Raw genomic sequence first — 16,697 nt, 5'->3', positions numbered from 1 at the left:
GTGGCGGCAGCATCAGGAGGAGGTCACAGAATGGCACAATGACAATGTGGAGGTGGTGGAGGTAGCGGCAGCATCAGGAAGCCACAGAGTGGCACAATGATAGTGTGGAGGTGGCAGCAGCATCAGGAGGCAACAGAGTGGCAAGGTGACATAGTGTGGAGATGAAAGCAGCATGAGGAGACCACAGAGTGGCAAGGTGACAGTGTGGAGGTGGAAGCAGTATCAAGAGACCGGAGTGACCCGGTGACAGAGTGTGGAGGAGGCGGCAGCATCAGAAGACCACAGAGTGGCAAGGTGACATAGTATGGAGGTGGCAGCAGCATCAGGAGACCACAGAGTGGAAAAGTGACATAGTGTGGAGGTGGCGGCAGCACCAGGAGGAGGTCACAGAGTGGCACAATGACAGAGTCTGGAGGTGACGGCAGCAGCAGCATCAGTTGGAGGCCACAGAGTGGCACAATGATATTGTGGAGGTGGCGGCAGCATCAGGAGGCCACAGAGTGGAAAGGTGACATAGTGTGGAGGTTGCAGCAGCATTAAGAGACCACAGAGTGACAAGGTGACATCGTGTGGAGGTGACAGCAGCATGAGGAGACCACAGAGGGCCACAGTGTCGTGTGTGGAGGTGGCATCAGCATGAGGAGACCACAGAGTGCCAGGGTGACATAGTATGGAGGTGGCAGCAGCATCAGGAGACCACAGAGTGGCAAGGTGACATAGTGTGGAGGTGGCAGCAGCATCAGACCAGAGAGTGACCTGGTGACAGAGTGGTGAGATGGGTGGCAATACCAGTACTAGCTGAAGATGGTGGGTGAAAGAAGGAGCACTTGGCATTAGATGTGTGGCATCAGGTGGGTGGCAGCATCAGAATAGTAGCTGAGGCAGGTAGCCAAAAGAAACCGGTCTCATCTAGTCTGATCCATCAAGCATTGGTGGGTGGAAATCCTGGCTGATCCACGCCTGATTCATCTTGACAAAGGTCAGTCTCTCTACATTTTGGGTGGACAGGCGAGTTTTTCTTGGGGTAACTATGGCCTCGCTGCACTAAACACCCGCTCTGATGCCACACTATAGGCCGGGCTGGACAGCTTTTCCAAGGCAAACTTTTTGACAGTGCCTTTTTCCACTAATGCCTGCCACAAAAGGCTTTAGAACAGATAACTGCACCGCTGACCGGCAAAAATATTTTCTTTTTCCACTAATACACGTCACAAAAGGCTTTACAACAGATAATTGCACCGCTGAACGGCAAATATATATTTTCTTTTGCCACTAATACATGCCAAAAATGGCTTTAGAACATATAACTGCACCGCTGTCCGGCAAATATATTTTTTCTTTTTCCACTAATACACACCACAAAAAGCTTTAGAGCATATAACTGCACCGCTGACCGGCAAATATTTGTTTTCTTTTTCCACTAATACTGTACACGCCAAAAAGGTCTTTAGAACATATAACTGCACTGCTGAACGGCAAATATATATTTTTCTCTTTCAACTAATACACTACAAAAAGGGCTTTAGAACATATAACTGCACCTAGTGTAGCTGGCCAGCTAAGACCTGTCCTAGGTTGCTAATATGGCTTATATGTTTATACAGCTAAACCTGCCAACAACCTTAATACAGTTCCTATGTTTGTGTGTTAAAGACAAAAGCAGAGTTATTTACAGTGACTTCATGTTTGGATGTCATATAACTGTTATATATTGTGTTCACAGAAGCAGAAAAGATAATATGCCTTTAAGATTCATTATCTAATGTAGGTAAGCTCAATGACACAGCAGACACAACAGAAAGCATAGATTTAAACTGTTGTTGCTAAGCAGGAGTCTTGACCAATTCAAGCTAGCCTCACACAGCCCAGGAGTTTTGACCAATTAAAGCCAGCCTCACACACAGCTTGTGTGGGAAATTCCCCCTAGCAGGAGCTGCTGGAATTATTCACCAGAGAAAGGAGTGGAACAGACACATACTCCACTAAGAGCTGTGTTTTATGGAAGCAAGAGGCCAAAATAGTTATTTAAACCAGATATACAAAGTTCACATACAAACAAACTACAATTGCAAACTACAAAGTTCACAATCCAAATTCAAATTCCATATTGCAATCCAAATTGCATACAACCATACCAGATCATACTCAACCAATCTGCAAATAGTTACTGCTAACTACATACTGTAAATAGCGACCAAATTCAGCAAGTGAACTATTAGTTAGACCTCAGATATACCAGAGAGATATACTCAGAGAGATCATAAAGTGCTTAAATAACTTAACCTGAGAGTACAGATACTCAAGAGAGAAATATATCCACCATTTTATGTTGAATGACAAGATTGAACAGTTCAACCACCATCTTATGCATACCGCCATTTTATAATACTTTATTCAACACGCGTTTTGTATATGGACTATCTGCTGCAGAGGTGGCAGTGTTATATATGAAGAAAAGTTGGAGTTAATAAAGAAGTTATTTCAAGCATTTGGTGTGCTCTTTAAACCTACTGTTTCCATAGAACGGAGCTAGAAGAATTACAGACAGTCTGGTTGGACTAAAAAGTTAGAGATATCAAAATTCTTCTAATGCCACAGCGCAAGAGGCACTTCATAGTGCTGCGCCTGCCACATGTCCTTTCCCAATGACACCCTCCCATCCCCAACAGGAGCAAGGCAGAGCATTACTCTCATGCCCCCTCCCTCGTATTGCATGTGTAAAGTGAGGCATTGCCAATTTGTGTTAGAGTCGGTTGTCCTGGGCAAGAGTAGTCACACAGCTAATCATTGCTTAAGTGCATCAAGCAGCAACAATCCTCCTCAACAACTCCAACTGGGCAAAGTGGTCAGCAACAATTGCAGGAATATTGTGGCTGTGATGCATTTGAAAGAAATAACACATGCTCCCTACCAGTGGCGTGCTAAAGGGGGGGGGGGGTGCTAAGTGGGGGCGCGGGGGGGGGGGGGGGCACTGTCCCAGATATCTTTTCAACATGTGTTATGTACATGGACTATCTGCTGCAGAGGAGGCAGTGTTATATATGAAGAAAAGTTGAAGTTAATAAAGAAGTTATTTCAAGCATTTGGTGTGCTCTTTAAACCTACTTCTTCCATAGAACGGCGCTAGAGGAATTACAGAGTAATAGACAGTCGGGTTAGACTAAAAAGTCAGAGATGTCAAAATTCTTCTAATGTCACAGCGCAAAAGGCACTTCATAGTGCTGCGCCTGCCACACCTAGTGTTGGACTGAGGTGCCAAGTGCCCACCAGTGGAAGTGACTCTAGGGGCCCACCCTATAGTTTCAAACAAATAATGACACTTAAGGGGGTTTTCCAATTTGCATGAACAGCCTGTAAAAGAATCCTTTATATAGGAAGTTGTAGTGTAATAGTGCACATGACTGTTGTAGCTAATCACTGGTCTTGGTGCTGTACACCACTGAGGCCAGTGATTAGTTACAGCAGTCAAGTGCGGTACGCAGGTATTTTACCACTGCAGCCAAGCCAAAACATTATGTTCCAGCTGCAGCCTGGCGGAGAGAACAGTGTATTGGTGCTTGATCAAATAGTGATAAGGATGGTGAGTTTAAGTGTTTGTTTGTTTTTTATTTTTATTTTAACAGCATCCCTGTAGTTTGGCCTCAAAAATTTGAACTTAGGCGCCCCCTTTAAGCTCAGTACTTAGATACCATAACAATACCAAGCTCTGTACTTAGATAAGGTAACAGAACCAAGCTCTGTGCATAAATACAGCAACAGAACTGTGTTACACACATACTTCTACACATGTCGGCACTATTTCATACACACACTGTCATACATGCATGCACTCTTACATACACACACTGTCATACATGCATGTACTCTTACATACACACACTGTCATACATGCATGCACCCTTTTATACACACACTGTAATACATGCATGTACTCTTACATACACGCACTGTCATACATGCAGGCACTCTTACATACATACACTGTAATACATGCAGGCACCCTTTCATACACACACTGTCAAACATCCAGGCACCCTTTCATACACACACTGTCATACATGCATGTACTCTTACATACACACACTGTCATACATGCAGTCACTCTTACATACACACACTGTCATACATGCAGGCACCCTTTCATACACACACTGTCAAACATCCAGGCACCCTTTCATTCACACACTGTCATACATGCATGCACTCTTACATATACACACTGTCATACATGCATGTACTCTTACATATACACACTGTCATACATGCAGGCACTCTTACATACATACACTGTCAATGATAAATTTTTTCACTACTCTTGGGCCAATATTCTTTGATAGGTAAAACCACATGAGTTTAGATTGTCAAATTGTAAGTTTGTTTAAAATAAGTTTATATGTTTATGTCACAGGAGAAATGTTTGTACAGGTGTCTCACATGGTTCTGATTGTCTTTGCGTCCAACCCACCTCTCCAGGACTCCTCCTGGGGGCGGAATAGCGGGAATTGGACCCTATTTCAATGCTCACCATGGCAGACACCTAGATCATGACTAAGAACACCATTGTTCGAAACGCGTTGATTTCCTGGGATTAAGCGGGAGCCTGTGCCACTGATTGCTGTGCATCTATGGAATATTGCTGAATAAAGATTGGGATTTTTTTACGTCCACGCCTGGTGCTGAAGCCTCCTTTTCTATTTGAATATACATGCAGGCACTATTTCATACACACACTGTCATACATGCATGCACCCTTTTATACACACACTGTAATACATGCATGTACTCTTACATACACACACTGTCATACATGCAGGCACTCTTACATACATACACTGTCAAACATCCAGGCACTCTTTCATACACACACTGTCAAACATCCAGGCACCCTTTCATACACACACTGTCATACATGCATGTACTCTTACATATACACACTGTCATACATGCAGGTACTCTTACATACACACACTGTAATACATGCATGTACTCTTACATACACACACTGTCATACATGCAGGCACTCTTACATACATACACTGTCAAACATCCAGGCACTCTTTCATACACACACTGTCATACATGTATGTACACTTACATACACACACTGTCATACATGCAGGCACTCTTACATACATACACTGTCATACATGCAGGCACTCTTTCATACACACACTGTCATACATGCAGGTACTCATACATACACACACTTTCATACATGCAAGCACTTTTTTAATCCAATTACAATACATGTAGATTCCTTCCTCACCTCATGGCCCTCTGTGTTGCTAGTTGTGTCCCCAGGTCCTGAGCCAGGCTCCTCCCCCTCGCAGTAGCAGGGCTCCAAACTGATCACACAGGCAGCAGACCTTCTAGCAGAGCTGCCTCATTGGAGGAGATCCTGTCAGTGCTATTGACTGACAGGTTTTAGTCCAATCACCACTCCTGGTCACAGTAAGGCTGTTTCCACATGATCTAATTTACATAGAATCGTGGCAAAATGCCTCATTTTTTGGCCGCACTTTTATGAAAATCAGATCATGTGGAAACAGCCTTACTCTGACCAGTAGTGCTGATTACACAAAACTTGTCAGTTCCCATGAATCAGTGCTGGTGTGGAGCCCTCCTTCTCATTTAGGATGAATCCCAGGCAGCATGTAACCTACTGTGTACAGGGCGCGGAGCTTATCACAGACAGCTTCTAAGCAAGAGAAGCTCACTTGCTGGTTTGGGGGCAGGGGCAGATTAAGTGAACGATAGGCCCCAGGCTGTCTAAACAACTTGGGCCCCTCCCTCATTTTTTGTTTCGTTTTTTTTTTTTTGTATGAAGAGGCTGCGGTGCTTCGTGAGCGCCACAGTCTCTTCCTAGGCCATATGACATCTCCAGACTAAAAAAAATACCCCATATTACCCCAAATTGTCTCCTAAACTGAAAAATTGGGTCACCAAATTTAAAATACATATAATTATAATAAAAAAGACTTGGAGAAGAATACAGCACCACATGCCTCTTACATCCAGTGACGTCTCCAGTCATGTAGACCTTCTTTTTTCTCTTCTCCTCCGTTAGACCACCATGACAAATTCGTTTGTAAGTGTAACACAAACACGTTAGATTTCTCACATTTTCCATCAACCTCCCCATCCTAGTGTCCCGACAATGTCATCCTGCTGCCACTCCCAATACTGTGCCTGTTGTGCTCCCCAATGTCCCAGGTACTATACTGCTGAAAAAATAGTGACACCAGTAGACATACTGGGGTCATTTATCAAACTGGTGTAAAGTAGAACTGGATTTCCAAAAGAGCTGTCAAAAATGAAAGGTGGAATCTGATCGGCTGCTACGGGCAACTAAGCCAGTTCTACTTTACACCAGTTTGATAAATTACCCCAAATGTCCCTATAGTGTCCACAGCAGCTATAATGTCCCCTAGAGTGCCCCTAGTAATAATAACACCCTATATTGTGCTCCAGGTAATAATCCCTTTATAGTGTCCCCAGAAATAATAGAATTGCCCCTACAGTGCCTCCCCAAAAGCAAGGCCCCCCCATGCAGCCCCCATATAGTAATTTCCCCCATAGTAATCCCACATAGTAATTTGCCCCCACACAGTAATTTACCCCACACTGCTCCATATAGTAGTTTGCCCCATACAGTAATTTCTACCACACTGCCCCATATAGTAGTTTGCCCCATACAGTAATTCCCCCCACACTGCTCCCACACAGTAGTTTCCCCCACACTGCCCAACAGAGTAGTTTCCCCCACACTGCTTCATACAGTAATTTACCCCACACTGCCCCCATATTGTAGTTTTCCCCCACACAGTAATTTCCACTATAATGCTCCCATATAGTAGTTTGCCCCCACACAGTAGTTTCCCCCACACTGTCCCACACAGTAATTTCCCCCACACTGCCCCCATATAATAGTTTTCCCCCATACTGTAATTTCCCCCACACTGACCCCACAAAGTAGTTTCCCCCACATTGCTCCATATGGTAATTTTCCACCACAATCCCTCCAATAATAATTTGCCCCCACATAGTATTCCCTTCCACAATAATTTGCCTTCACACATTAATCCCACCATCATTTTCCCCCACATAGTAATTTGCCCCCACATAGTATTCCCTTCCACAATAATTTGCCTTCACACATTAATCCCACCATCATTTTCCCCCACATAGTAATTTGCCCCCATACTGCAATTTAGCCCCGATGTACTGTCTCTCCACATGTCCTCCTGTGTGTGTCCCCCATGTCCCCCAAAGTTGGTCCATAAAATAAAAAAAATAAAAGCTAAATACTCACCTATGTCCAGGCGCGCGATGGCAGGCGAGCACACTCTACTGTGCTGCGTCCCAGCACAGGTGCGAGCGATGATGTCATTGCGCACTCCTGCGCCGGGATTTCACTACCTACTAGGCCAAACAGCACTTGCACCCTAATAAGAACGGTTTGCTGGAATTACAGAGCTATATAATGGCAATTTGGATCCCCAGTCAGTGCAGCAAGGTGTAATAGGAATGTTCCCATTACACAGGCTGTCACCTCCCCTACTGAATCATGTTTAACATAAATGCTGTGGAATGATTCCTCCCTATCTTTTCCCTACATCTTGAATAATCTTGTCCTGCAATTGGTATATTGTAAATTTTTATCTCTTTTTTGAAAATAAATAATAATGAAAAAAAAAAAAAAGAATGCTATTATTTTCCCTTATAATCATGTTATAAGAGAAAATAATAATGCTCGGATCTCCATCCCGATCGTCTCCTAGCAACCGTGCGTGAAAATCGCACCACATCGGCACTTGTTTGCGAATGCTTGCGATTTTCACGCAGCCCCATTCACTTCTATGGGCCATGAAAAACGCACAAATAGGAACATGCTGCGATTTTTCACGCAATGCACAAGTGATGCGTAAAAATCACCACTCATCTGCACAGCCCCATAGAAATAAATGGGTCTGTATTCAGTGCGGGTGCAATGCGTGCGAAAGGGGCCATATAGCTTTTAGAAGTCGACAATAAAAATACGGCCCTAATAGTCTGGCCCAAAACAGAGGTTAAAGACGTTGTCCATGACTTTAAAGCAAAGATCTGTTTTTCCAGAAATAGCGCCATTCATGTTCGTGGGTTGTGTCTGGTGTTGCAGCTCAGCTGGATTCACTTGGACAAAAGTAGTGCAATTTTTTGGGGGAAAGTTAGACCTTTTTTGTAATCTTTGACAACCCCTTTAAGATGCAATAAAACTATCATACTTGTCATCTGTGTTACTTTGTATATTTTATGCCAAAAATGTGATGGGAACCAAGAATAAATCCAAACCTGCCTTTAGACCTTGATTTAATAAAAGTTGATTTTCATCACATTGTAATTTTTTTGTAGGCTTCTAAAAGTCTTATATTGCTTACAAGTGATTTGTTTTTTAAAGGAGTTTGTTAGTTTAGACATTTATTTCCATATACTGTATGCAGCAGAACACTGGGAGTACATGGAGGATGGGAGTGGTAGTTGATCAGAGAGTGGTGGTAGTACTTACCGATCATGGTGGCAATATCCACTCTGGTGCTCAGTGATTGGATGGGGATGGAGCAGTGACAATATTTGGATGCTTTGTGATATGAAAAAGCATAACACTTCTGACGAAGTGGTGTTTTAAACACGCTGATCATGAACACAGTTAACCATGCGTTTAGGCCTCTTTCACACGGGTGTCGCGTGTGAGGGCCGGATAGGATGCTGGTGCGTCGCGGGAAAATGCGCAATTTTTCCACGCGAGTGCAAAGCGTTTTAATGCGTTTTGCATGCGTGGGAGAAAAATCGTCATGTTTGGTACCCAGACCCGAACCCAGACTTCTTCACAGAAGCTCGAGTTTGGGTTAGGTGTTGTGTAGATTTTATTATTTTCCCTTATAACAAGGTAAATTAGGGATGGAGGGGTTAAAAAAAATTAATTAATTAAACTCACCTCATCAACTTGTTCGCGCAGCCCGGCTTGTCTTCTTTCTTCTTCTTTGAGGACCTGAGAGAAAAGGACCTTTGGTGACGTCACTGCGCTCATCACATGGTCCATCACCAGGGTGATGGACCATGTGACGGACCATGTGAAGGGTGATAAACCATGTGACGCACCATTTGATGAGCGTAGTGACGTCACCAAAGGTCTATTTCTCCCAGGTCCTCAAAGAAGAAGAAAGAAGACAAGCCGGGCTGTGTGATCAAGTGGATGAGGTGAGTTTAATTTTTTATATTTTTTTTAACCCCTCCATCCCTAATTTACTTAGCATTCTGTATTAAGAATGTCACTATTTAACCATGTTATAAGGGAAAATAATAAAGATCGGGTCCCGATCATCACCTAGCAACCATGCGTGAAAATCGCACCGCATCCACACTTCTATGGGGCCTGCATTGCATGAAAAACGCACAATATGGAGCTTGCTGCGCAACGCACAAGTGATGCATGAAAATCACCGCTCATGTGTACAGCCCCATAGAAATGAATGGTTCCAGATTCAGTGCGGGTGCAATGCGTTTACCTCACGCTTTGCACCCGCGTGGAAAACTCACTCATATGAAAAGGGCCTTACTCTTAGCTATATGTCAGTGTTATTCTGACATTATTTGTTATTGTTCTCATTGTGCTCAAGGACTTAAAAGGGAAGTGGGGGAGAAAAAGTTGTAAAAAAGATTTAAAAAAAAAGATTTTGAAAACATTATTTAAAGAAGTCCTAGGAGTGTAAGAAGCATGTTTGATTCATGTAGAATTAATTTGGACACAAACTGAATTTAAACAAAAATGTGGCAAATTGGACACAAAATGATTTTTTTTTAAATTTGCTCATCTCTACTGTGTGTATATGATTTCTGATGGAGATGGAGCATACCACATTTACACTAAATACAACCATTTTTTTTGTCTGCGAGTGTGTCAGTTGTCAGTCACAGCAGTTATCATACCATGAGGCTTGGTTTAAACACCGACATGAGATGACATGAAACTCACATGACGGGAAGGAGGGCCCGGCTATGAATTCCTTTCTTCTATTCCAAATGTGAAAAACATGCATGTTCATGCAGCCACCACTACAGGGAGTTTAGTGCAAACAGATAATTACAGCCTCCATTTCACTCCGTCGTAACTGCATGAATTCCCATGCACTGAGCTCCCCCTAGTTGGTGGCTGCAGGCTGACAGCTTTGTAATTGAAGGGAAGCAGGATGTCCATGTATTCAATGTATTTATGCTAGTTTACGTGATGTAAATACATTGTGAAATATAGTGTTCAGAATAAGCACCTTAGATATTAAGCAACTGTTGCACTTTACTGACACAGAGATCGAAAAAAAAGTGGAGAGGCGTAGGGTAACATTTTTATTACAAATAAAATGTAAATTCATCAGAAACCTAAGGCGTTGCACTTTGCATCCTGCATTGCCTGGGAGTGATTTATGCAAACATACTGGAAACTGGCTGGTGCAGGGGACCCATTCTAAGTTTTGCTATGTCACCATCGTTGGGGGCAGTAGTGGGGTGTGATTACGATTTACCTGCCAATTTCCTGTGATTTGATTGTGTTTTTACATTCAAATGACAGCTCTAAAATAGTCTTGTGACTTGTGCATTGATAGCACGTAAGAATGGGTTAACCTCCTAACAGTCACGTTAAAATTGTAAAAACCCTCCCAACATATTCACTTTTTTCATTGTAGATTTTTAATGTGTGTCTGCGCACAACTCAGGGGACACTATTGCATTTTTAACCCCCTTAGTGACATCATTCATTTTGACCTTAAAGGACCAATAATATTTTTCCCTTTTGCGTTCTAGCAGTCACAACTTTATAATTTTTCTTTAAAAAAAAAAATTCTGCGGGATTAGTTGTCGTTTTTTTAGGAACCATTTTGGGGTATATTTTGGGTTATTTTTTATTTTTAGGGGGAAAGATTAAAAAAACTGCAATTTTTACATTATTTTGTGGAATTTTTTTACGGCGTTCACTGTGTGGCAAAAATAATATAATTTTATTATCTGGGTCAATACAATGATGATAATACCATATTTCTATATATTTTTAGAGTTTTTTCTCTCCTCCTGCAGCTGTCAGCTCTGTAACTGCTCTATCTCTACTCCTCCAGATTGAATGGGGGGGGGGGGGGGGGGGGGGTTGCTTTAGCTGCTCATATCTCTGGTTTGGTATAAGTACAGGGGAAGATATCTCTGATAGAAATCGGGATGCAGTGCATACTGCTGAAATTGAAAGTAAAAGCAGGTTTTACCCGTGTATATTCCCAACTCAATTTCTAACAGTGATTTCTCCTCTGTTGCTTGGTCTTGTATGAAAGCCTAGAATGTCAGCTTTCATACAAGACCATTTGAATGTTTGTAGCTGCTACCATTCGTGAGATATCAGCAGCTAAAGCAGCCCTCCACCCTCCACTTTCTGCCCGAGCCCAGCCCAGCTCAGGCAGAGCAGTTGGCTGCTTTTCCCAATGCCTGAGCTAGACGCTGGCAAAACAGTTAGGCCTCTTTCACACGGGCGTCATGTTTTTTGCCCGGATAAGAGGCGGGTGCGTTGCGGGAAAATGCGCGATTTTTCCACGCGAGTGCAAAACATTGTCATGCGTTTTGCACTCGCGTGAGAAAAATCGCGCATGTTTGGTACCCAAACCCGCTTGGGATTGATGTTCTGAAGATTGTATTATTTTCCCTTATAACATGGTTATAAGGGAAAATAATAGCATTCTGAATACAGAATGCATAGTATAATAGGGCTGGAAGGGTTAAAAATAATAAAAAAGTTAACTCACCTTCTCCTCTTGTTCGCGTAGATCCCGGTCTGTTCTTTAGCTGTGGACTGAATGACCTGAGGTGATGTCAGATCACATGCTCCAATCACATGGTCCATCACCATGGTGATGGAGCATGTGATCTGACGTCATCAAAGGTCCTTCAGCCCACAGCTAAAGAACAGACCGGCCTCTACGCGAACAAGAGGAGAAGGTGAGTTAACTTTTTTATTATTTTTAACCCTTCCAGCACTATTATACTAAGCATTCTGTATTCAGAATGCTATTATTTTCCCTTATAACCATGTTATAAGGGAAAATAATACAGTGAATAGACTGTCACCTAGAACCCATGCGTGAAAATCGCACCGCATCCGCACTTGCTTGCGGATGCATGCGATTTTCACGCAACCCCATTCATTTCTATAGGGCCTGCGTTACGTGAAAAACGCACAAAGAGGAGCATGCTGCGATTTTCACGCAACGCACAAGTGATGCGTGAAAATCACCGCTCGTGTGCACAGCCCCATAGAAATGAATGGGTCAGGATTCAGTGCGGGTGCAATGCGTTCACCGCACGCATCGCACCCGCACGGAAAACTCGCCCGTGTGAAAGGGGCCTTAGGCTGCGTTCACACGGGCGAGATTTCCGCGCGGGTGCAATGCAGTAGGTGAACGCATTGCACCTGCACTGAATCCTGACCCATTCATTTCAATGAGGGTTGTGCACATGAGCATTTTTTTTCATGCATCACTTCTGCAATGCTTTAAAATCGCAGCATGTTCTATATTCTGCGTTTTTCACGCAGCCCTGGCTCCATAGAAGTGAATGGGGCTGCGTTAATAACGCATTGCATCTGCAAGCAAGTGCGGATGCAATGCGTTTTTCACTGATAGTTGCTAGGAGATGTTGTTTGTAAACCTTCAGTTCTTTATCACGCGCGTGAAAAACGCATCAAAACGCATTGCACCCGCGCGGAAAAAACTGAACAACTAAACGCAATTGCAGACAAAACTGACTGAACTTGCTTGCAAAATGGTGCGAGTTTAACTGAACGCACCCTGAACGCATCCGGACCTAATCCGTCACGCTCGTGTGAACTCAGCCTTAGGTGAATATTTGCCTGTTACACAGCCATGTCCACAAGCTAAAACATGCCAAATACTAATCTCTTTTCTTTTAGCTTGTTCTAAGTATAATGTCATAATGTTGCAGAACATTTTTTTAAAGGTCAGAGTCCAATCTGTGACACAAGGTCAAATAAAAAATGAAAAAAAGTAAACGAAGGTTTGCGAAATAAAGGGACAGAAACATTAGTTAGAACTAAGCAATGCAATATGACAGACATAGCTTGTATAATTCACCATTCTTATATCTGTTCCTACAATCGTAATAAATCTGCCTATTGAATTTAATCAAGACAATATACATGTTCTGTATAGTTCTATTTTGAATAAGGCTGTCTCATACTGAAGTTCTTTTTAACAGATCTATTTATTTGGTGTATTACTCTTATACATCTTATAAGTTTAATGTAGAACATCTTTAAAACACAAACCAGTAAAAGAAAATATTACACAACATCAAAATACACATATAATCCTGACACTGGGCAGCATTAATACTATAGGGTCTGTGAAGAGAAGCAATACTGTTCTTCTCATATAATTTACAGTATATGCTGAGTAGTCACCCAGCTGAGTCTGTCCAGAGTTTCTGTGTATTGTGTAGACTCCCAGGTCTATAGATCAGAAATATGGCCGTAATATGAACAATACACAAGATCTCAGTAGTGGTCTATACCAGCATTTACTGTAAGTGATAACATTTGATAACGTTCTGATCATTGATATGGGCAAACTGTGATTTAATTATAGAACCTATTTTTTTACAAATAATGACATAATGAGTATCTTCATCTATTTTGACAGTTTTCAAATGTAATAAATTCAGTGATTTAATTATCTTGATAAAATCTATTTTAATAACTTCGCTACCAAAAAGACGAATGTACAGTTCTTTGCTAAAGATAAATTACAATGTATAACATCCTAACAAATGAGCAAAACTAATAATAAACACATACCGTGTGTATACAACATCCCAGAAAATAGAAATTATATTCTTAGTCTATTTGTCTGTATTACTGTTACTATATAGTTTTAGATACTAGTAATTATATTTCTCCCACAACAAATAATTAACAAATGAAATAATCCAATCTCAATGTAAAGTGATAAAATCAGACAAATATGGACAATCTGGGGAATATTCCAGAGAATTCACTCATTTTGAATTATTCATAAATTAGCTTTATGCATAGACATTACAAAAAAAACTGGAATTATAACACCTGAGCATTGAGCAAGTACCTGTATATCTGACTCCAAAGTTGTGTGAATAGTGAAATGGTTGAATAGGTTGAATCTCACTCGACAGGAAATGAAGGAGGAAACTGTGGGACAGATTTTAACCACTAGCATAGCATTCAGGTAGCTAATAAAAACTGGTCACGTACAATCAGGTCCATAAATATTGGGACATCAACACAATTTTAAAATTTTTGGCTCTATACACCACCACAATGGATTTGAAATGAAACGAGCATGACGTGCTTTAACTGCAGACTGTCAGCTTTAATTTGAGGGTATATGCAGGTGAACGGTGTAGGAAATACAACAGTTTGCATATGTGCCTCCTACTTGTTAAGGGACCAAAAGAAATGGGACAGAATAATAATCAAAACCAAACTTTCACTTTTTAATTCTTGGTTGCAAATCCTTTGCAGTCTGAAGTCTGGAACGCATAGACATCACCAGACTCTGGGTTTCATCCCTGGTGATGGAACAGCTGAGAAGCCAATTGTCCAATTACTTTTGGTCCCTTAACAAGTGGGAGGCACATATGCAAACTGTTCTAATTCCTGCACCGTTCACCTGATTTGGATGTTAATACCCTCAAATTAAAGCTGACAGTCTGCAGTTAAAGCACGTCATGTTCGTTTCATTTCAAATCCATTGTGGTGGTGTATAGAGCCAAAAATGTTAGAATTGTGTCAATGCCCCAATATTTATGGACCTGACTGTACATGACATTATCATCCCATCATAAACTAGCGCTCCACAGTTAAAACTGTAAGTATAAAAGGAGTGAATTGAGTTGATTTAATATATCTGAACACAGTTCACAATAGAGACACGCCTATAAATAAGTTCACAAGAGGAGCTCCTCTCTCCTCCAAGTCACAGCATTCAATAAATGTGAACTTCAAATACAAAATTCATGCTACTGTTTAGTGAGACATCAGGGGACATTTGTCAATAATGGCAAATATTTGCAACAAAAAATACTAACATTACAAATCAAAAGTGGTGATTTGTTTCATTTACAAAGTAACATCTAATATATAAAGCTGAGTGTATGTGTGTATGTCCGCTAAAGGAATCCACAGCATCGCATTTACAATCACGAAATTTGGCACACAGGTACACTGGGTCTCAACACTATAGGACGTACCATTCCTGAGATTTTCCCAAAAAATGCAAATATGGCACATAACATGACCTACATTAGCTAATAGAAGCTTCCAGGTCTTTCTCCTGATATGCCAACTGCCATACACACGGTCACATGACCCTTATCAGCCAATATTTTCTTCACTGTTGTAGGTCAGCTTTAAAGGGGCAGGGTACTGTGGATGACACTTAAGCGATCGGAGTGCTGTAGATGTCACAGTTAAGGGGGCAGGTAGGGTGGCCATTCAGACCACCCTCAAAAGACAGACTGAAAAACCCCGCCCCCAGGTCCCGGTAAGCCACACCCCGACCCAGTTAGGTTGCGCCACCTCCCACTCCGCAGCCTACGGGGATTGAAAAAATAAAGTTAAAAATCAACTGTCAGCTTCAGGGGTAGGAAGGAGGGTGACTTTCTCCCTGCAGCTCACGCTCAGACGGCACAGTGCTGCTGTCTGAGCGTGAGCTGTTTAAAAGAACATCCCTATGTCCGTCCAGGCCCTGCGCCAGATGGAGGACAGGGAGTTTGAAAGGCAGACTGTCTGGCCTAAAACCGGACCTCTGGCCACCCCAGGGGCAGGCTGCTATGGAGTTCACAGTTAAGGGGACGGTCCGCTATGCAGGTCAGTGTTAAAATGCAGATTGCTGTAGAGGCCACTGTTAAGGGTGGGGTGTTGTGGAAATCACTGTTAAGGAGATGGGGTACTGTGGAGGTCACTAATAAAGGGGCAGCCGCAGTGGAGGCCATAGTTAAAGGGACGGGCTGCTGTGGAGGTCACTGTTAAGGGGACTGGATGCTGTGGAGGTAAATGTTAAAGGGACGGGCGCTGTGGAGGTCTCTGTTAAGGGGCAGGGAATGGTGGAGGTCACAGTTAAGGGGACGACCCACTATGAAGGTCAGTTTTAAGGGGCGGGGTGCTGTACAGGTCACTGTTAAGGGGACGGAGTGTTGTGGAGGTTTCATTTTAAGGGAACAGAGCTCTGTTGAGGTCACTGTTAAGGGGGCGGGTTATTGTGGAAATCACTGTTAACGAGACGGGGTACTGTGTAGATCACTAATAAAGGACCAGCCGCTGTGGAGGTCACTGTTAAGGGAGCAAGTTGCTGTGGAGGGCACTGTTAAAGGGGCAAGCACTGTGGAGGTCACTGTTAAGGTAGAGGGGACTGTGGAGGCCACTATTAAAGGGGCAGTGGTGTACTGTAAGGTCACTGTTAAGGGAGCATGGTACAGTGGAGGTCATTATTAAGGAAGCAGGCTACTGTGTCAGTCACTTTTAAAGGAGAAGTTGCTGTGGAGGTCTCTGTTAAGTGGGCCGAGAATGGTGAAGGTCAGTTAAGGGGACTGTAACCTATGGTCACTGTTAAATGGCTGGGCCCCTGTGGGGTGGG

At 42.6% G+C, this 16,697-nt stretch overlaps 1 protein-coding gene across 1 annotated transcript in view; it reads right to left on the bottom strand.

Annotated features, from left to right (window-relative positions):
* The window catches only part of LOC122920813 (4-galactosyl-N-acetylglucosaminide 3-alpha-L-fucosyltransferase FUT6-like), a 46,872-nt gene extending 32,644 nt beyond the window's left edge, over positions 1–14,228 (bottom strand). Inside the window, exon 1 of the mRNA XM_044270555.1 lies at positions 14,169–14,228. The gene's annotated coding sequence lies outside the window, so the exon portion shown is untranslated. The remainder of the gene's footprint in view (positions 1–14,168) is intronic.
* Positions 14,229–16,697: the final 2,469 nt, after the last annotated feature.

The sequence above is a fragment of the Bufo gargarizans genome, chromosome 10 (genome assembly GCF_014858855.1).
Source record: "Bufo gargarizans isolate SCDJY-AF-19 chromosome 10, ASM1485885v1, whole genome shotgun sequence".
NCBI lineage: Eukaryota > Metazoa > Chordata > Amphibia > Anura > Bufonidae > Bufo > Bufo gargarizans.
This window is presented reverse-complemented; position numbering and strand designations above follow the sequence as displayed.